This window comes from Achroia grisella, unplaced genomic scaffold (genome assembly GCF_030625045.1).
Source record: "Achroia grisella isolate CSIRO2021 unplaced genomic scaffold, CSIRO_AGI_Agris_v1 utg5640, whole genome shotgun sequence".
Taxonomy (NCBI): Eukaryota; Metazoa; Arthropoda; class Insecta; order Lepidoptera; family Pyralidae; genus Achroia; species Achroia grisella.
This window is the reverse complement of record NW_026712945.1, coordinates 77,150-101,163: the sequence shown is the minus strand read 5'-3', so window position 1 is coordinate 101,163 and position 24,014 is coordinate 77,150. Positions and strand designations below refer to the sequence as shown.

At 32.0% G+C, this 24,014-nt stretch overlaps 1 protein-coding gene across 1 annotated transcript in view; it reads left to right on the top strand.

Annotated features, from left to right (window-relative positions):
• Nucleotides 1-10,936: 10,936 nt before the first annotated feature.
• LOC131848597 (lachesin-like) overlaps nucleotides 10,937-24,014 on the top strand; it is a gene marked incomplete at its 3' end in the record, with an annotated part of 84,761 nt that continues 71,683 nt past the window's right edge. Inside the window, exon 1 of the mRNA XM_059198514.1 lies at nucleotides 10,937-10,953. The remainder of the gene's footprint in view (nucleotides 10,954-24,014) is intronic.

The window sequence follows — 24,014 nt, the reverse complement described above, 5'->3', positions numbered from 1 at the left end:
AGGATATTTAAATTTTATGCTACTTATTTATTTGTATGTATTGCGATTTTTTAATTTATATGAACAGCACCACTGATCATAATTATGAGGCCTATGTTACTATTCATGCGTTACCATTTTGGAGGACTACTCTGTAAATTCACTGCCTTATCTTCGTGAAAATCAATTTATCAAAACCAAACGATTTTCTATAACTATTGGAGTTTTTTCGTTGTTTTTCCTAACATATGATATTTCATGATCATAGATATTTCATTAATATACTTTTTGTTATGTCCTCATAAGGTTTTATTTTTATATCTTTCCATATCTATCCCTTTATTGGGGTTAGCACAGCATGTCATCTTCATTCACCATTCCTTAACGTAGTCCAGTCACAATATCTGCTTACTGTCCTTTTATGCATATCATCTTTCACGTAGTACTTTCATCTTTTCTTCGGACCTCTTCCTTTAAATCTATCTACTATATAATTTAAGGAAGTGGTTTTTACATCCATCTACTTTCATATTCAAACTCATCTTTAAAACATAATCCTCACTCTTCCAAGTCCTTACTGTTCCAACTCTGACAAGTCCATATTGTCTATTGTAAAAATATATTTTTGTTTCGTAAAACCGCGTAATCTGCAGAAGCTCGTAAACGAAAGTGTATACGATATATAATATATTATTTCCCCGCATACAAGTCATGATTCAGGCCTCTCTACATCTTGGAAACTTGCCAATCGACATAAAGTGATATACTCATATCGAAGGTGAATATGAAACACGGAACTTCACTATATAAATATCAATAAAAAAAGTATATGACGCGTTAACGGCACATGCAAAAAGTGACTATACTCCTTAAAGAATAGAATAGAAAATATATTTATTCAAATGAAATCACTGAGTACGTTAAAACTATATCGGAGGACTATATACAAAAAATGGCAAATTATATTTTTTTAATAAAACTATATGTACATCTATATACAAAACTTAATCAAATTATATTTTTTTAATAAAAATGGAATGGTCTGCGATAACTTTTTAGCCGGACCAGTGGAGGATAAGATGAGCATGAGGTCAGGTCATCTTAGCCAGGTCTTTAGCCTATCGTGGCAAATTTACTCGGTATTTATCTCGATTGTTTCCAGGGGGAACTGCGTAGAAGTCAACCTAACGTGGTATATTATAGTAATGGGTACATTATTTCACAATACTGACATATTACTTCCTTCTAGTCAAACCAATAAGAAATTAATAATATAAGTATTAATCTTTCTTAAACAGCAACGCGCATGTCTTATCCATGGTGTTTTAGACGTTTATATGCTACAGTAAATGTTTAATATCAGACGCGCCGCCGATTTGTCACAATTGTGGTATATTAAAAAATATCTATCTAAAAAAGCAGTCACTGTTTCTTCGCTCACGTCTTTTAAACCACGCAATAGATTTTAGATTTTCAGAGAAAATTTCTTCCAATACTGTATAATTCATAGTAGAAAGTAGGCGGGAATTTAAAAAATAATTTGTCCCCGACAGGGCGGCATTTAGTATTTAATACGCTATTCTAACTTAAGATTCAATCACTCGACAATACCATTGATCTTTTGTTACTATGGTGAATACAATAGTCTTTGGTTTTTGTTCTTTGAGTGTACCATAGACAGTTGGTAATTAATCATGACCATTTTGTTCAGCACAACGGATCGCTTTGTAGGTAACAATCTATTTGTATTGAAACCACGAGATTTAGTAGGTACATTCGCAAAGAAGTACCTTTGTTATTATGTAATGTTTTCTTTTAGTATCAATATACGAAACACTATAATATATATACTAGCTGTGGGCGATAGTATGAATGAACTTCATGCGATATAAATCAAACTATGAATAGAAAATGGTAAATACTTATAATGAAGGTACAAACAGTAGCAAGGCAACAGTGACAATATAAAATATGACAATTCTATAAAGAAACTACATTTAGAAATGTGCAAAGAGTTTGCAACACTTGCTGTGCACATGGCTTCAGTCGTGTGAAATCGAAAAAATTGGATTCAAATATTACCATTTTCTTTATAAATTATAAGAATGCGCTATCTCTTACTCCTTCGTCCGCGAAATTTTCGTAAAAAGCAGTACAAAGTTTTTGCTTCACGTATTAATATATAGATAATAGGTATGTGTTTCAACAAAACATGCAACAATTTGAAACGATAGTCAGTTAATTGACTTGGTGATGACTCGGCCAAAAGATAATAACTTCACTAATTACTTCGTGTCAACGCTATTAAGATTATTGTACTTACTTACAAACATACAACAGGGCTGCCAACCACGCGCAAATGTACGTGGTACGGGGAGTACGTGGATTCTCATATCAGTAGGTACGATATTTATGATCTTTGGTACTAGGTACTACGGGCAGTACGTGGATTCTCATATCAATAGGTACGAAATTTTTGAACTCTGGTACTAGATACGGGAAGTATATGGTTTCTCAAGTCAGTAGGTATAAGATTTTTAGTCTTTGGTACTAGGTACGGGGAGTATATGGATTCTCATGTCAATAAGTATGAGATTCTTGGTCTTTGGTACGGGGATATTATGTATTTATTTTTGAATTGAGGGGTTTGGGCTATTACTTAGTACTTAGACCTGTAGCACTGCGACCTGTAGCAATCTACTGTGCTCGCCCTTTTTTAGAATTCGTTGCCTAAGCCTGTCAGAGACAAGAATTGAAGGATATTCTTTGAAGCGATGGTTTTCATCTCCTGCGGATAGATTGTGCACTTTCCAAAAGTACATATTTCGTTTATATACGAGTGAGCTACAACTTCATACTACATTTCCCAATATCTGTAAATCCTTGTTAAGCAAGAGGAGAAAAAGTGTCGGTAAGCAATTCGATACGCAAGTTGTGATTTTGTAAAACGGTAAGATGTAAAATTACAGGGTATGGAGGCATGACACCTAATCTTCTAGAACGGCATTAAAAGTACTTCACACACAGAGCCATATCCTGACATGGTGCTGTTCATGTATATATGTTTTACATTCCAGTCACAGAAAACATGTAAATGTCCCCAAATTAATAAAATATAATATATAAGGTGTACGAGATAGGATAGGATTTTCGAGATTTTTACCTACTCTATGAAAAGAAAAATGTTTATATTTTGTTAAAGGTTGGTAACCCTGACATCTAAGCTCCAAATAGCCTTTAAGAGAGCATTAACAGTTAGGATTAGTGTCTTCAAATTACGACTCACCCTTGACTGTTGGATCCTCGCATAATTCTCACAATTCTTTTGTCTACTCATTAACAACGTTTCGTAATGTCTTCATTTTCCTTTTGTTTTCTTTATTGGTCTGTTAATTAAAACAATAGATTGCTGTATAGTTGACATTTATTGTTTTACGGACCCTTGAGGACTTATCTTTAATAAATTGTTTTGTTCTTAATTCGAAATTATTCTTTCGAATTTTTCGTAATTCGAAGAGGCATGAGAAAATATGCAGCTTGCTTTATTAATATTAATAGAGAGTAATATTTATTCCCAATTTATTACCTCTGTGGTTAATTGCCCGTACATTTAAGATTCCGAATACCAGATATCGATAGATACTAATTAATTAAAATAATCAACACTATCTTCCATATACTTATCTTCTACCAGCGCCCCTAGCTATCGGCCATATTGCTAACTAGTAAATTAAATATGTCTCGTAAAGTCATTTTATGCAATTGATGTTGTTATATTTGTAATTGTGTATGTGTATATGTATACGTATGTCTACATTCCAAAATATATCTAGTAATTGAAGATATGTATATGTGTGTAGCAATACAATCGTTGACAATAAATATATTTTCTTTCTTTCGTTCTTTCTATAATGATAATGACCCTTTCTGTAATGATGAATAAGGACAATTTTCACAGCACCATCTAGTGTACATAGATAGAGGAATATCAAAATATATATATACTGGAACATGGATGTGTTCTCGACAGGTGAATTAACACTAGTTCATCATATAAAAGCAACTAACGAAAATGTTTGCGCAACGCATTATGTATCTAATTACAATGCAAATAGGGTTTGCCAGGTCGCAGCACGATGTTAAATTATCCATTTTCACAGGCGTCCATTATGTTTATATAATATAATGATAGTGCCTGTTTATATTCAATGAATGTAAATGAAGAGGCATGTTCATTATTTTGTTCTTGTTTAATTTAAATAAACATTGTGTATTTGTACGAATGTAATCACTAGCTTTAACTGGCGACATCGTCTGTTTTTTAGACCTATTTAAGAGAAATAACCATACTTTTATTTTATTATTTTAGTGCAATGGTTTCAATTAGCGCACGCGAAATTACTCTTAGATTAACGAATTTGAAAATTTAAAAAAATACGTACTTTACACTTAGGATTACATTTCTCCCAATACCATTACCCAAATCAATTCAAATCAAAATAATCATAGAACCTATATTTAGTTATTACATAAGTGTAATTTCATGCATAAGCTATGTTATTCTAAAGTTTCAAAGAAAATCCTTTCAGTACTTCTTGTGGGAAAGAGGTACAACCGTCCGTACAAAAATTCAAATCCCACACAAATTTTTGCGTGTATAAAATATATATTTGGGCTAGTCTACAGTTCATTCCCGACATTAAATGACACTAACAGGCATGTCCAATGATATTTTTGCTCGAAATATAATAGGGTTTCGAGTATTTATGTTTGATATTGTTACAGACATTTCTGACTTTTTACAATATCCCTTACATGACAAGAAAGTTGGAATATTCCATACTAAGGATAGAATTTATTGTCAAGATTGATCTCCTTCTTAACATGTCATATACTACACTAATACTATAGATGGGAGTCTGTCTGTCTGTTTCTTTTCTGTACGACTAAACACTACTAAATTGTATAGTAGTGTAATGTAATTTGACATGAAAATACATTATATTATGATGTATATTATATCTTAAAATCATTCCAAAAGAGGATGAAATTTATGCAGATAAAGCCAGTATTAATTACGTCAATTGAAGTGGAGTAGAGTTGTTTATAAGAAAAAAAATTTTTTTAGATACTTCTCTTCTTTCTATTAAACGATGTTACTCTGCGATGTGCTTTCTGGACTATTAGATCTATTAATTTACGTAACGACTTTTAATGCAGTTTTCAGCAATATAATCAAGAGGAAGGTTATATTGCTAGTATGTTTTGATATAAAGCAATTTACTAGCGTTAACTTTGAATTGATAGTTGGGACAAACAAATTTATCAGTAAATATAGATTAATATTTCAAATTACGCTAAATCTTTAATGCTCTATGATTATAGATATTTATGTTTTTTTTTGTCCCAACTATCAGCAAAGTTAACACTAGTAAATTGTACATTAGTAAAATTTTATTGTAATCAGCAAGACAATTATTGGGCTACTTTTTTATATTCATTTTCCTAATTAATCAACACTGTTCAGCCTTCATTTCAATATTTAGGATCAGTGCAGCAAATTATCGTCTGCTTCCGGTCTCTATCTACCGTCATATCTAAGCTAACTCTGCTTTTACACAGTTTATACATCTTTATTTTCGTATTGTTTTCTCTTTTTTCTCTAATTAATGTATTAATAAAAAAAAAATAAGATTAAGTAAAATAATAGAGAGGGTAAGATGAAGGTGAATAATATGAAGTGGTTTCAGAGGAGTTTCTTCCTGCGTAAATTTAGATAGCTACCTACCGAGATTTTCTTGCTAGGCGCGGGATACTTAAACTTAATATACCCTTTCTGAGAAACCTCATGGTGTAATCATGAGGTTTCTCAGAAAGGGTATATTAAGTTTAGATATTAGGTATATAAAATAATAACTGCGCCCGCGACTTCATCCGCGTAAAATGACGATACAGACAGACAGAGTTACTTTCACATTTATAATATTAATAAAGAAATAAGGATATTTAATTGGACTATTCATAATTCCACATTTCATATAACTACGTTCTTGTGACAACTGTGGTTACCGGTAAGAGTTTTGAGATACATTCGTTAAAACATTGAATACTATCACACCTATTTCACCTATTTATTATAGTTTTAGTTAGTAAGTCTGTGGTATTTTATTATAAAATTAAAAAGTTAAAAATCACTTGGTTTATTTTATGAATGCAATTATTAATATAGCTTTTCTTCTGGTGGGTCGTCAATTTGGTACTATTTTTAATTATATAAAAAAAGTAAGGTAAACTGAAGGGTTACGGAACTTCAAGCCTGAAGTTCTGTAAATCGTTGTTTAATGTTTAAATCATAAAATATTTTAGAACGTATAAAAAGAAAATACTTTTATTTACTGGCAACATAAACTTGTTTTAGTGTAGTAGAAAACACGTCCGTATCGGTGAGTATTTCTAACAAAGAGCACAGCATTGCCATTACACAAAATTGATTACATAGTTGTGTTGGGTAGCCAACTACAACATTTGTTTTTAGAAAGAGCAATTGGAGTGACTAGTGTTAAATGTTTACCTGAGTAGGAAACAGAAGTCACTAAAATGCAGATAATAAATTAGTATTGTTTTTACAGTAGGTAAATATATTTTTGTATAATGCAAAAAAGAGAGATTAATTAAGAATCATAAATTATTATAATTTCTGAATATTGAATTACTTGTGATTACTGGCTCATTTGTATGAACATAAACAATAATTTTCCCAATGAAAAGAGTTTTAAATTTAAAGTTTAGTTTTATTTAAAAATAGAATTCAATTTTAAATATTCTATGTGACTATTAAGTATCAATCATGGGAAAATAAAAATTCAAAAACAATGTTCATTAAATTACTTTAAAATGCCAATAAAAATCAACAGATCATTTTATATAAGCACAGTCTAATCTAGTGAACGGAGAATATAGGATTTTAATATTTTTTTCAGAATTTCAAATGTAATATATAACACTTTTCCTGTGATTTTCCTTCCTTTTTTTTGAGACAAAAGATAACCATGTCTTTTCTTGTCAGACACCTTACTTACCTACGTTCCATAGATAAAAATACAAATAATATTTTGAATAGTCACGTTTTTTTTCTTTTGTAATATAATAAAATTTTATTCTACTGGTGTGCCGCCAGTTGTTGATGCATAGATAAGAGCATATTGTAAAATATACAATTATTGGAACTACAAAGGAGCATAACAGAACAATCGGCTATGTCTATGTGTTTAGTCGTTTAAAAAATAACAAATAGACAGAAACACTTTCACATTTTAATATTAGTACATTAGTATTTTTTTAATAAATCTATTAAGATATTCAAATTCACAGTCTAAACATTTTCGAAACTTTCCTTTGCCTCCCTCGCTGGGGAGCTAAAACTAAACGCATTTACAATATTAGGGTACTTTCATTTCACTATAGTTCAGTACTTTGAGGGGTAAGTCATTAGAGTTCCACCGCAAGTTGGACCCCTGTTGACCACTAACCTATTATAAGTCAATAATAGACAGAATTAGTTCTGTAGTTTAATTTACATTGGTTTCAAACTTACAACTAAAATGGAAATCGACACCGTAAGTAACTCAATCTGTATCTGAAAGTGTCATATTAAATTTACGAGTCGTAATCATTTATTCACGGTAGTGTTAAAAAATTAATTTAATATTATATTATACGGCCATAATTAATTTAATTCTGTTGTAATTAGTAAATTTAATTTAGATATTTACACTAACACGCGCTCAGCCATAATTACCTCGACTATTTTATAATTAGTGAATTTATTATGGTTATGTTTGACATTCAGTAAGACAAATAATATTAATCTATTCACAATTTGACCATTCTTCAACGATAAACAAAAGAGTATATATGTATGTGATATTTCATCAAATACAATTAAATTAAATTCCATTTAAAAGTAAAAAATAAATTTTAGGGATGGACAACCCTTATCACTTAGGGGTATGAAAAATAGATAGTAGTCGATTCCTATTGGACCTATTTTAACAGCCCACCTGTGCTAACGGTATACGTTCGTGTAACACATTATAGGATGACATGCTGTCAGTTCAGTTTCTTAATCGTAGCAAATTCTGCAGTAGTTTATTACGATGATTTCCAGGAGTACCGCGTGCAGATCGAGTTAACATGTTTATTGCTAACTCTTTGCACATTTTTATGTGTTTATTTTTCTACCTATTTTGAATGTATTTTCTTTCAGAATTGTCATATATTTTTATTGTCACTTTATGTCTTACAACCATTTGTACACGTATCTTCATTATAAGTATTTACCATTTTCTATCCATTGTTTGATTTACATCACACATACAGTCCACTCATTCTATCACCAACATTTTGGTCCTACTTCGGTAGATTTCCAACATTTACATCCTACAATGTTTTTTTGTGTAATAGTTATTTCATGTATCCATAAAAGTAATTAGCTTGTGTTACATGTTATTGTTTGAAGACATATAGAATTATTCATTTATATGTACTACATATTTGCTATCTAGTTTATAAATAAAGGTCTCTGTATCACACAGAATACTGGAGAATCCCAAAGACTTATATAATGGCCCAATTAAGTTACCGACAAACAACTTGTTTGCTCTTAGGTTAGGTAAAAGACTAAACTGATTTACGCGGACTCCACTACAAACACCAAACTATAACAGAATCTATTCTTGGTACTTTTGTTACCATTTATTCAGATAACTTGGTGTATATAGGTAATCTCTTCTAGGTGATAGCTTACCGGGCTTGATTTTATTCTATCATCTTCTTACTTTTTTTAATTATCTAGTAGTAGATTATTAAAAAAAAAGTAATACGTGTGGAGGACCGATCGTCGTGGAGATCTATGGGGGAGGCCTTTGTTCAGCAGTGGACGTCTTAGGGCTGCGATGATGATGATGAATACGTGTGCCGTAGAAAGGGGAGCCAAAGTTGTGTCGCGTTGCAGATAGTAGAGAACATATGAGTACTTTAGTTCTTTACTAAATATATTTAATATACTAGCTGATCCCGTAAATATTGCTTTGCCATATAAACTAAAAACACTATTAAAAATAGGGGTTTATGATAGGAGGGTGAAAATTTGGGGTTGCATGTATTTTTTAACGCCTCATTATAAAATTAAATTTTGTCCAAACAATAAAAATTAATGTTAGGGGTGGACAACCCTTATCACTTAGGGGTTTGAAAAATATATAAGATTTCATAAAAATTGGTCTAGCCGTTTCTGGGGAGTATGGTAACTAATATTATGATACGAGGATTTTAATATAAGATATATAAGTATATCTTATCATCTTCTCGCCAGCATATACCATTGGCATAAATATATTACAAAAAAAAAATATATGTAGAGAGGAGGATTTATTCACCACAGATTGTATACAATAAACTTCCAACATGAGTATTATTAAAGATACAAAACATGCCTATATCATCCACATATTATTATATACAAGTAACAAACATACACAATAAGGACAAACATAAAATAAAAACATAATGCTGTACTCACGACCTTGTGCATTACATACATTCTTCTGTATTGCGATGGCTCTCTGGAGACGCCGAGGTCAGGGATGCCAACTGTACGAAGTTCCTCGTACAAATACGAGATTTTTAATCTTTGAGTACGAGAAGATATTTATTCTCGTACAATTTTGTACAAGATTTAGAGATATGCAAATTGTAGCCGTCACGCAGGGTGCTTTGTATGCTGTATTTCGGTGGTAGGGTACTGATTCGGCAGTGAAATTACAGAATAAGAAGATTGACATCTTAGTCTCTGGCATAGTAATGCATGAGCGGTATCATCGCAAGTGTCACATGATAACGTGATGTCCGTAGCCTATCATGTATAATGGTAACGGTTATCACTTACCATCCGGTAGGTCGTCAGCTTGTTTGCTATTCAAATTGGAAAAAAGAAGCATTTCTCACTACACCTGTAATATTTGAAATCAAATAATAAATAAAATTAATAAATCCATACTTTCGTGATTATTAAAATATGTAGGCAATAAATATAAATGTATAAAAATTTCTAGTTAAGTTACAATGTCATGAAAATTATTATTTAGTAATTAAAGGAGATGAGATTAGTGAGAATTTTACGAAAAAATATATTTAAATATGGAGGCAAAATATAAAATAGTACCTATTAATTGTTTCTTACTTATCTCTTGTCTATCCCTCATTCTCACCACTCGATAACAATATGACTGTACGAAAATGTACGAGATTCTCTTATTTATTTGTACGTGGTAATAGTTTCTGAGGATGACAACCCTGGGTCATGCTATTTCGCAAAATAATATCAAGCCAAATGCGAACATATGTAGCAAAACGAATTACAAATGACCGTGTCCCGTTCGTTCCGCAGGATGAAGTCGGGGGTTAGAAAATAATTTTGACGCCATTTTTTTTGAGTGACGTAATAGGCAGTGTGTTCCCAATTGCCTGGAGTTCATAGGATTACTTTTTTATTAATTAAACGAAGATTGCTATTGAAAATTTGCTGGAACTTTTTAGCGAGGTATACTTTGTACATATTAGGTACGGACCTTCAGATGATACTAGCTGTTACCTGCGGTTTCGTCCACTTTTGAGACAAAACATAGCTCAAGTCTGTTCACGTTACATCTTGATTTGACGTTTAATTTTATTTATATTAATTAATATATATATATAATATTTTCCATTACGAAGAGCGTGACAGTGCTTGTTTAAATCTATTATTTTTAATATTAATTATTGCATCTTTATTTAATTTTCTATCTACCGTCTGTTGACGTGTATTAACTTAAATAAAACGAGAATACCATAAGTGTTTGAATATATTTCTTTAATTTGTTTCTTTCAGAATCATCCTCAGAAAAGGTAGCAGTTTGAGAAGAGATTTATATAGAGGTAAATAAATAAATTCACCTTATTATATATACATTAATGCTACAAGGTCAGAAATGACGGAAATTTAAACTTTTTATTTCTTTGCTTTGGTGTTTGGATATTTTACTTGTACAGAAAGTACAAGTATATTTACTAGCTGTGCACCAGTAGAGAGGATCATAGATAATAGGATGATCATGAATTCAGATCAGTCAGATCATTGTGGTGAATGTAACAAGAAATAATCACGGTTATTTAGAAATCCCCCTTAGAAGGGATCGCGTAGATGTCAACCAGAGATGACATTTTGAAATAAAAAAAATTTATTCATGTAGGACATTTTAGCAACTTGTAAACAGTTCAGCATACATATATAATTAATAAGAACTCGCAAGAAACTCAACTGTATTTCTTTTTTTTAAAGACAGATATGTCTAACGTTAATTGAAAATTTTGTGCGTGAACAACTATTGCCATACTGGTTTGTCATTGCTAACACTATTACTAGCACTGACAAACGTGGACAAAAGTTAAATAATCCCTTTTCCCCGTGTGTTATGCCCCTTCATTATGGACTTTTACTATCATAACACCTTTCATTTCGAATGTCCAGTCATTTACGCAGCTTTGGGCAGGGAGAGAAACGGGTCCAGGTTCTCTGTCACACAATGGACCCGGCACCCGCACGGTGAATCCATGAAATGCTAAAAAATTGTACTCTACAAAGTATAATAGGTTAAAATTGTAATGATATTTATTGAACTACAAAGAGTATGGATGTCGCTACAATACGTATAGTCCATTGAGATATAGCAAAGTTTATTCTCGCTTCGAATTTATTCATGAAGGGTACTCGCCCTGTGATTTGTCGTTTGGGAATTGCACCGCGGAGATTAGGTAGGTCGTGATGTACGTGTTTTGTTTTAAACCGTACTTTGTGGTTACTTGGCGATCGTAAAATGAATCTTGTTGCGACGAGGTGCGAATAGACGGAACACTATTGGAAATAAAAGAGAGAAATAAAATGTAAAACAAAAGCGCTCGTAACCGTCTTTAGGTATTATATATTTGTACAGGTTATGTTTCTTTTATTACTGGAGCGACAAATGTAGCAACTATTGACAGTGAATAAAAATAAATCTTATTATAATGATTATTATAAGTAACAACCTATACATCTGTATGAAATTTTATACACTTATATTTTCCTGGATAATTCAAAGCTTATTACATGTGTATTAGAGGACTTATACATGCAGGTTTACCCTTATTGTAGTACATTGATCTTACCCTTATAGTAAATAATCTGTATTGTTATACTATTTGTAATTAAGCTTATAAGTGTGTACTAAGATACAAGTAACAATTTTCTATCTATCTTATATAAATGCATAGATACATTTTTGTTTGTAAATACATACTTAATATGCTTAGAAAACACCTAGAACAATATACAGTATCATATGCATGACTCCAAAATGTATGTACCATGCGAGGAATTGAACTCGTGACCATTGAAAGCAAAGCGTCGGGCCACCTAAACTACAACAGTGGTTAAATATATTATGCATGTATTTATAAGAAAAGGCATCTAAATATATATATGTATATATCAGTTGTTTAGTACCCATAACACAGCTCTGCTTAGTTTGGCACTAGATGGTGCTGCGTGAATTATTCAAGGAATTAAAAAACAATCACCGACATTACGTCATCATGTGGACGTTTAACATGTCGTGCCTCCGTAATCTGTAATTTTACTGTCATCAATCAATTACTTTAATACCCATCCTTCCTTCCTTACTAATATTATGAATACGGAAGTAACTCTGTCAGTCTGACGCGCTTTCACACCAAAACTACTGAACCGATTTAAATAAATTTGGTACATAGTAGATAGAACTTGAGATAGGACATAGGCTACTTGTTAATACGTATATAAGGTTGTACGGGGTTGAAAGGGGGATGTAACATTATATGGAAGTGTCGTAATTTTTAAATCTAGAAGCTTGAAACTTATCTTTACTTAACGCGGACGAAGTCGCGGGCATAGATAGACGTAAAATATAATATTGCAATATCTTCTACCGTTCGGAATGGATAGTATTGTGTCTTTGTTGATCAATAGTGTTTACTTTCTTATTATTCACATACATATTACATCATAACTAAAATATAAATATTTAGTATCTGTAAACAAAATATGTCGATCTACGTCTTCTTAAGACCTAATATTCACAACCCAATATAACAGAAAAATAAATTATAAAAATCTTTATTCAAATAAACTTACTATAAGCAATTTTGAATAGTCATAATTTTATTGATTCTGCCACTCATTCGGAACTCAGACTCATCACAAGGGAATCTCCATAAAGACTATAGCAAGACTACAAAATGGTTATTGTCTAAAATTAATGTAAATTGAGAAGTGCAATTTAATATAACTTTTAATCTTGCAAAAGTGTCGGCGCTTTGTAGCAGTACTATAAATATTCTGTGGCTTGGTAAAGGTTATAAAATCTCACTTTGTATACGGAAAAAAATGTTAAAGCCAACTTATCAGCATTTCACTTTAGAAGCGAACAAAAACTCGATACCGTTCGTTCTTATACTCATACATTTTGTGAACCAGAATATATATTTTGTATTCTGGAATTACCAACGAAGGTCGACTGGAATAAAAGTAATTTGCGAATACCGCGTTTCCATACAAAATGGTTGCTTACCATAATCTCGAACTTTTATAAATGTGTTTTGTCTACGCATTTACATGTGACAATGTGGTTTGAATAATATTATATACTTTATATGCGATATTTCATTACCCTACATGCTTCAAATATGGAGCTTTTATGTAAAAAATATTTTGCAACGCGAATTGGATTTCTGTAACAAGTGGACGTGAAAAAGTCAGACAAACATGGCAGACTGACAGTTCATTTTCTGATACGTCAGGAGTCGACCGGCTCTCTACGAATAAAAAGTGCTCTGAAACAGGGTTATATCATACCGCGCGTATATGCTAGTCTGTACAAATGTACGTAATATGTAATGATATCATTATAGACATTTCATACAACGCCTTCTAATTTCAAGCTAAGTAGAGCTTGTGTTATGGACACTAAACGACTGATACAATTACATTTTTTCCAAATATATTCATATAAAATAACTAGTTCGATACAAACAATCATATTCATGAATACAAATATTTGTACCGTGCGAGGAATCGAACCCGCGACCATCGGAAGTAAAGCGGTGTGCTGAACCGCTAGACCACCGAGGCTGTCAAATAGGCAGAAATTACACATAGATAGCTACAAGTTTGAGCAATAATAGGAAATTCATCGCGGACGATATCTCTATATAAATCAAAATAAAAGAATAAAAAATCTGTGCCCTCTCAAGAGATTACTCAGCTTCAAAATGCTCTGTCATAATTTAATGGCGCGTAAAAAGGAATATAGGTGAAAGTTATGGAAAACTCGACGCTGTACTCTCACATGGAAACACATTAATATTATGCGCGAGAGAACTGCTGACAGATTAAGAACGATGAATTCGTACACGGCCGTTTGTTTATTTCAATATTTGTCACCTGGATGTTGTAATAAAATCTCCTTTGAAATTAATAACAGAGCCTGCAACTTATTAGACATACATATATTGTTATTAAATCGATTGGAATGTAACGAACAATAAATTTTAGTGAAGCTTAGCGTGAAACCCGCATCCAAAACTAATAAGCTAACTCTGAGATAGAACACAAACAAATAAAAACATACAAAAAAGCTCTGCTTACCCTGGGACTAGATGGCGCTGTGTTAATTGTTCAGGGTTATTATTTATATAATAATATAGTCTAACTTTACTGTTTCTTTTTTATATAATTGATAAAACTGATGCAAGGTAGCTATATGATGTACATAACGTTATCATGTGACGCCCATAATATCATTCTTGCGTTTTCATTCCGGAATTCTAAGACGTCATGCCTCTCATACTCTAATTTCATTGTCTTATCTCTCCCTTCTCATAGACCTCACAAATCTTCCATGCGGCTGTAATAACTGAGACAGAGTTATTTTCACACACCACTTTTTATAAGATCTTCTTCGATAGATTTAAATTTATCGAGGTAGATTTGTTGAATCTACTTTCCGAAAATGCAGTAGTAAGTTACTTAAGTTTATTTGAATAAAAAATATTTTTCTTATCCATAGTCTCTCGTACAGGTGTTTCGTAATTGGACGTATTGCGTGCAATGCAATTATACTGTAAATTTTTGATAGCCATTTTATGATCAGTAGATCAGACAATTTTGTATACATCGTCTGTTTTAGTCGAAGTTAGTTATGCAACAAAATATATGAAAAAAAAATTCTGAAACGAGCATGATGTACACTTAAAGAATGTAGACTTAGGTGATAAGTACATATTCTGCGTTAACCTGAAAACCACGTTGTGAAAAAGTGCCTTTGCATTGCTACAATAAAAAGAGGACGTGGCCGGTCACCACCTGGTTGACTAACGTACATAGCGACATGAAGGGCCTGTTAAATGACGATGCGTACCACCGAAACGTATGGCGCCTTAAGATTCGAAAAGCCGACCCCGCATAATGGGAAGCGGCGGGGTGAGGAAGAAGGATAATTTTTCTAAGCTTATTGCGTTAATGTTATTTTTGTCGTTGCAAACAAGACGGAGCTGTCGTGGATTAAATTTGTTTGATGTTTGCAGAAAATTTTCTGCCGTGAAATGCCTACTGAAACTTACTTAACCTTTTTCAACAGTATCTTCGGGTCAGTCATAAAAAAGTTATGTCATAAATCATTTATTTCCAGTTAAATCTGGGAACATCTGTCGAAGTATTGTCTGACAGTTAAAATCAAAAAGAGATTTGGGACTTGGAACGCTCGGGGCGCGCGGGATGATCGGGGAATAAACATTTTATTTCTGGGACCTAGTTTTATTTGTCAAAGGTTTATTGTTTACAATGGTGGACCACCAATATTCAGCCAGAGCTAAAATATAATTTCGAGAAGTAGTAGTAGATATGCTTCTTGTCAAGTAAAAAAAAATTAAGTTTAAAATATGCTGATGACTGGTCTTCTGCACCTTCCTAAAAAGTTATAGTTGGGGCCTCAGGGCGAACCCCTTAGCCCCGGTATCAACTATGAGGTAATTGCCTCAGGAGAGCTAGAAGACTTACCTCTTGATTGGCAGAAATTATACATAATGAAAGAAGTAAACAAATAAATAGGGGAATTAAACAATTTACACTAAACCTAACTAGGGTTGTTATTATTATTTGATAAAATTTATATGGCACCACAAGACTTATGAGAAGCAGCACTTTTCAAATAAAAAAAACAACAAAATTGCTTCCCGTAGAAAGTATAAAACAATCCGAAAAATGATGAGCTACTAGACTGCCAACAAACAAATTCAATTGTCGAAATGAGAACCACCCCTTTTTTTTGAGGTTAAGAACTTCCTTTTTGAAGACGGTCAAACATACTGTACGGTAATAGCGTGAAGAAATAAGTCAGTTCGGCGACAAGTTAGAACACGCGAAAAGTGTATTAGTTATAAGAAACTAGTAATAACAACTTTATAAGTTTAAGAATCAAGTGTTTGAGATTTATACGTTAAGTTTGCTATGTAAGCTAAAACTACCTGCAAACTGAAAATGTTGCTGAAAAGAAACTTTTTTAAACTATATATTTTCTTATTTACCTGTGTTGTGGTAATAATTTAGCTAATAAAAAGAAATTGACGATTCACCTGATGATAAAAAATAGCTGACCCCGCAAACGTAGTATTATCATATAAATGAAAACTGATGTTGAAAAATGGGGTGGATGGTAGAAGAGTGAAAATTTGGGGTTGTACATATTTTTTAGTGCCACACTATAAAAAAAATGTCTACAAAATAAAAATAAAATATTAGGGGTGGAGAACCCTTATCACTTAAGAGTATGAAAAATAGATAGTAGTCGATTTTTAGACCAACTGAACATGCATAATAAGTTTCATAAAAATCGGTCAAGCCGTTTCGGAGGACTATGGTAACTAATATGTGACACGAGAATTATATATATAAGGTCTAAACTCCACGTGAATGTCCGGTGAAGCTGTAAAGGCCAGCTGCGGCCAGGCCTTCAACAGCATTAGAGTAGTCCGAAAAAAAAAACGTGGACGAAGTCGCAGACTCACTCTATTGTAATGAATAATGCAGTCTATATCCGAACACTGTAGGTACTAATAATTTGTACTGCAAACCAACATCCTTCGATCAGCTAGTTTATAAAATACAACTTAATGTTTTAGTGATGTTGAATTATAGTACCGTAATTGTTACTTATTTTAATTCTCATTTCATTTTACTTTGAATTTAATAAGGTCATTAGTATTCATATATAAAAACCTAAAACAGAAAGAAATGTGTGAATAGAATCAAGAAACTGAACAAATTCAATTGTTCACTTACTGACTTAAATTTGTAGCGATCAGTTAGTTTATAATTTACAACTTAATGTTTTAGTGGTGTTGAGTTATAGTACTATAACAGTTACTCATTTACTTTTACTTTAAACTTAATAAATTCGTTAGTATTCTATGCGCGTAAATATATATAACAGAAAGAATAGATTAATTATTGTTCAGTTTCTGGGTTAAATCTGTAGCGATTAGCTAGTTTAAAAAACACAACTTGATGTTTTGGTGGTGTTGAATTACAGTACTGGAATATGTAGTGATTTATTTCAAATCTCATTTAAATTTTACTTTGAACTGAAACTTTTATTACTACTCATAAAATAGAGTGAAAGTTTTATATCAAAAAGACGTACTTTTTCGTCTAAAATAATGTCGGAAACATAAGCATAGATAACTGAAAATACTTTTACATTCTTTATTTCTTCCATAAATTTATTTTTGGACTAAACCGTAACAAAATGGCTTTGGAATTATTTTTATTTAAATCCACTCATGTTTGTTTTTGTTGATTAATTGTAATGTACAAATGAAATCTACATTCACACCTGTCTATATGGGGTAGTTACTCGTCGACGTGTACTTGATACTTACTAAATTACCATGAGGTGTAAGGCGTCGTTATATAACAACATGATGTCTGTATTGCTGTTTATGTATAGCGGAAGACTTTGCCAGAAGTTGTACCTCCATCTCACCTATATCAGCTGCCAAGCAACTTGCTTTGGTAGCTGTTTATTTTGATTGATAGGCGATATAAGAGAGAGAAATTATAGGATAAAAGCTATGACCTTCGTCTTCTGGAATGCCATCGCATGGATGTCACATATTGGGATTTCCTTTTCTTCGAAACGAATTCCTTTTTCAAACACTCCATGTAAATTGCGTTTCTGTATTCCACGTCTGGTCGTCTCGGTTGCCTCGAACAGACAGAAGGCTTTCCTTTCTCCTTCCCATTTGAATACCCTATATGTATTAATGGGAGTACGACGGTACGACGGCGCCACCAATAATTCGTGACATTACAAATTAATCAAATGATTACTTTATATTTATATATAGAAGTTATACTATTGTTCTAAATTTGAAATGTAAGTAACAAATTAGTCAACCGAGTGTTCTTTATATATTGCAGCTAAACACATAATACCGTTATATTTCTAGGGTTAATATATATAGTTAGCAACCACTTATGATTGTCATTCCAATTATATTAAAAAATATATATACAATGCATATGATTATCTTCCATTGTTTACGTAAACAGCTCACGATACAGTTGTAGCAATGAAATACATGTTTTATATACTTGTGACATTTCAGTTGGCGCTTGAATTGTAAATGAGAAAAATAAAATATGATTATTTATGGACCCCCAAGTTATTCCATAGGGATGGAGCTTGCCGACAAATTAGGGTTGATGTGGATATTTCTGTCAGTACTCGTACCTCGCTATTGTTCGCTTACTACATGTGCCTGACTTTGTTCGCAATAGGTTTTAATTATTATTTTTACGTCTACCTACTGTTACATAGAGACTGCGGATGCTTTAAACATATATACTTTTAAGGTAATTTTTATTATACTTACATTTTAAAATATCATTTTTGTTTATTTTTCTGCAACGTATATTTAGACTAGTTGACTTATATTTAGCTTAATCTACTATGAAATTTCCATTATAATGCTTATATAATTACAATAAAATTATTGAATTATACCTATCAGGTTTTAACGACTGCGAAATGCAAGTCTTGCTTAGTTAGGAGCTTTTTTGTACATCCATAGTCCTTAATTTATTTTTTATCTTTATTGCAAATGTGTAAAATTTTCAAGTTAAATATCATACTTTAGCATTTTCTACATGTTAATTATAGGGCAAGATCATAAAGAGGCAACGTAAAATGAGGCATTTTATAATTTTATGGTGTCCATATATGTATGTCTGTCTGTAGTATTGTACCTTCTAAATGAATTATGATGTGGTTTTTTGGTTTGCACGCTGACGTAACTGAAATGGTTCTTAGCTACAATTTATCTTTTGTTCAGGAGTTACTTAAAAGTACTTAATTTAACTTGAAAGTAAAATTAAATTAACTTAACTAAATTTAACTTAACTTAAAAGTAAATAATTATAAAATTTTAAGTTACTTAAAATTTTATAATTATTTACTTTTAAGTAATATGTAGACAAATTTAATATTTAACAAGCTTTTACCCACTAAAGGACACGGTTTCAGAACTACGCATTATTTCAGTGGCGTTACAAACGAGCCGTGGTATGTGCTACACAGGAAAAGCACACATTTCAGGAATTCCTGAAATACCGTTTGTTATTCCACACTCATTTTAGATTCCTTTGAAACTTCGCATGTTTTGTACAATATATTTAGAGCGATATTTATAATTTAAATGCTTTTTTTTTTCAAACAAACCCCAATTAGCATGTGCACGATGAGAATATGTAATAAAAACTCGATTGAAAACCGTACATTTGTTATTGTTTATTTTCAATTGCTGTGACGAGTTACATTATGCTAGTGTACTCGCAAATTTTATTTGCGTCACATTTTCACCTCCTCCACTCAACTCCCCCTGGAAACCACTGTTTTTTTATGGATGATAGGAATGACGTATCCATTTTCGTCAACGGTTTACGCTGGTGGGGCACCAGTGGAACATGATAAAATGACCATGAAATCAGGTCAGTTAGTCCACCTTGAGGAATCACTAGGAATCACCATGATTTTCAGGGAGAAAGGTATTGTGTAACCTGACCTACCACAACATCATACATATGTATGATATTTGTGGCTTGGTTGACTAGATAGGGGTAGTTCCAAGAAAAGTAGAGCTTATGTTCGATTTATCTTTTTGTCCAGTACCCATTACTAGACAAAAAGATAAATCGATAAATACTTTTATAAATACAAACATAGGAAACAACCTGTGGAATCTCGACCCCATTGCTAGTAATGAACTATGTCAGGTTGACCGCCACGCGGTTGCCTCTGGAAGCTATCGTGATTAATTCCAGGTGAATTTATCACGATACGTTAACTGATCTGCCTCATGTTCATATTATCATCCTCCACTGGTGTTAGTAAGATGAGCAGGAAGTCAGGTCAGTCAGCTCATCGGTTATAATTCACCAGAAATTAACTTATTTACTTGTGTTTTGGTGGTTAGTTACCATGTTGGATTACAGGATTTGCGTGGAGAGTTATCAGCAATAGGGCCAATAGTTCCCGTGACTAATAATCCCCTTTCCACTCTATTATACTATGGCTGAGTTATGCACAAATAGTATTGGATATATCTAGACCATATTTGCAGTATGGGTTTATTTACTCATGTGACATACCGTACAAATGATGTGACCATTTATTTGCTTGCAAAGTGGGACGCCGTAAAACAGGAACGAAAACAAGAGAAACAATACAGTAATATTTTTACTCGTTCTTCATCGCTGAAACTGTTTCCACAACGGTAACGGTAGAATAAAAAATGACTGTTTAAAAGTGTTGCAAATTAAATTTTGTTTGAACAAAGATTATTGCTAGTTTTTTTTTCTTGTTTTGTATACCACTCTTGTGTACTTCTATTTTTATTTTTAGTATGCAAGTTTTTCTCTTTATTTTACTCACATAAACACTGTTTTAAAATTTATTACAAGGTTGTTTATAATTATACACATTATGCAGACGAGATGTTTAATTTATTTTTTTATGATATTATTAAAGAAATCCCTTTAGAAAGATGTAAAGGGAGGGGACGCCCTAAGAAAAGATAGATGGATTGTGTGAAAGATGATATGAATAAAAGAAGAGTATGTTTAGATATGACGACCGATAGAGAGCAGTGGAAGAGAATGACATACTGCGCCGACCCCAAATAATGGGATAAAGGCAAGGCAATGATGATTATTAAAGAAATCCTGATATTTAAGCTGTTGCAAATGTCCCGGTAATGGCTCGACTGAAAAATCAATATTGTAGTAAACAGCGTTATGAAATATATCGTTTATATGTTGTGTACAATTGTAATGTATGTTTCTTCTATTCCATCATGCGCCATCCACCACCTTCTGTCTTTTCTCCTCTACCCAAAGGTTTTCTGGAGAAGATCGTTTAAGCGATAAGACCACTTTTTGTACCTATATATTCTAAATACTGTTATCTTTTGTATTTTTTTTTTGTTACAATAAAGAATAATAAATAAATAAACAATGGCGAACAAAGTTTTAAAAACAATAATATTATTATGGTAAATATCTCGCTTATATATTGTTATAAAATGGTAAACAACTGTGAAATGAGTTTAAATTATTGTTGTAAGTAAACTGTATATTATATAAAAATTCTCGTGTCACAGTTTTCGTTCCCATACTCCTCCGAAACGGCTTGACCGATTCTCATGAAATTTTGTGAGCGTATTGAGTAGGTCTGAGAATCAGCCAACATCTATTTTTCATCCCCCTAAATGTTAGGGGTAGTCCACCCCTAATTTTTTATTTTAAGGCAAAACAACGATTGCCGGGACATCTAGTCAGTATATAATATTCTGATTGCATACTAAAAATAAAACACTAATACAAGAGTGGAACATAAAAAATAATTAAAAAGAACAGAAAAAATCTTTGTTAAACAAACATATTTTTTGTCCAACACAGTTCCCGCATTCTTTCTATAAAAACGGGATTTTTTACCTAGCGTCACAGCAGGATAGTCTGCAGGATTGTCCCACTTCCATACCTAGCTAATGGTCACATTAGTTACGAAGCACGAGTGCATGCTATATATTCATGCAGGTGGTTCTAAGCTTCAGCCGAGAATTAAAGCAGCTGCATTGCTTCTGATTTAATGTTTAGCCATAATACGCAATCTGTTAAGGCTATAATATATAATATACCACGTGTATATGATTATACAATGGATAATAATTTAACTCTTATTAATTCAACATCCTTACACGCTAGCATCACATACTAGAACTTCATTTGTATATCTTTATACTATTTCAAAAAGCTGTAATGTGTGGAATTATCATTCATATTATATTTGTTAAAATTTAAACACTGCGCGATATACAATAATTATTGATGTACAATAATTATATATTATGAAATATATTAATTATACAATATTTCATAATAACTACAACATATATCCTTACTAATATTATAAATGTGAATGTAGGGATGTTTGTTACGCTTTCACGCAATCTACTGAACCGATCATCATGAAATTTTGTACACATGTTCTTGGAGGTATTAGAATGAACATATGATTTTTTATTTAAAAAAGACAAATATTTTTTATTTAAAGGATTCAACGCGATCGAAACCGCGGGTCACAGTTAGTTATAAATATATTTGAAATTATCACTTAATCATTACTCAGTCGTGTTCGCAACACAACTTCGATTCCACTTTAACAGAGACACAGTTGTAAAGGGTGTTTGACATGACAATTACAATTGACACATTGTATGACAATAATTACAAGTAATAATATGTATTTTAATATAACAGTATATGTACAATAACCTTTATAATAAAATCATGATCTAGGTTGCACCGTTAGCTACAAATTCTTTAGCGTGTAGTTTCGCTGACGATGTAGCGTTTACCTATTAAATATGTAATATTATTTCATCAAAATTATAGGAACTGGCCTCCATAGTGGAGCTGCCAAAAGTGTAGTTATAATCAATAAATGTAATTGAATAAATAAATATATTTTTGAAGTTCTTCTCGGCTAAGTTATAATTAGGGACTATTTGCGCCTTTTCGTGAGATGAAGATCTTGATTTTGTAATAATAATAATAATATTTCAGGACACTTCACACAGCGCCATCTAGTTCCAAGCTAAGCAGAGCTTGTGTTATGGGTGCTAGACAACTGATATAAATACATGGATACAGTTTTTTATACATAGTAAATCAAATATATATATTTAGGCACATTGATTGAAGTAGAAAAAGTATAATCCATCACATTTAAAATAAGTATACAATCCACTGAATATCTCTATCAGGTTATGGACTAGAAAAGTGAATATAATTTAGTGAATTCAGAATATAGTGGTGAAAACAAATCAAAATTCTGAAAAGGCGGTATAGGTCCAACAGAAATTGTTACAGATTTAATTTTGGATATGTTTTTGCTAGTAGTTCTATTGTTTACTCTTCTGTATATTGTTTTATATTACAAATGTTTGTGTCTTAAATGTAATGGATTAAGGGACCGTATTAGCCATCACATTTAAAATAAGTATTGTTGCTAAGTAACAGTTTGTGTGTAACGTGCAACTGCAATCGACAACTGTATACGTAATCCAGAATATCTCTATCAATACTAAAGCGGTGTGCTAAACCACTAGACCACCGAGGCTGTCCAATAAAAGTCGGAGATTCCTGGCTAGTTTTGTAATTGAATGAAAATTGTACAATGGATGCTTATATGATCGTTAGCTAATTTGAATCTGAAATATAATGGTCGTTTTGATCTGTTCTGCCGAATACTAGACGTTGCAGTGTTGCAGTTTCAAAAATATATTTCTGGCCACACATTATGTCA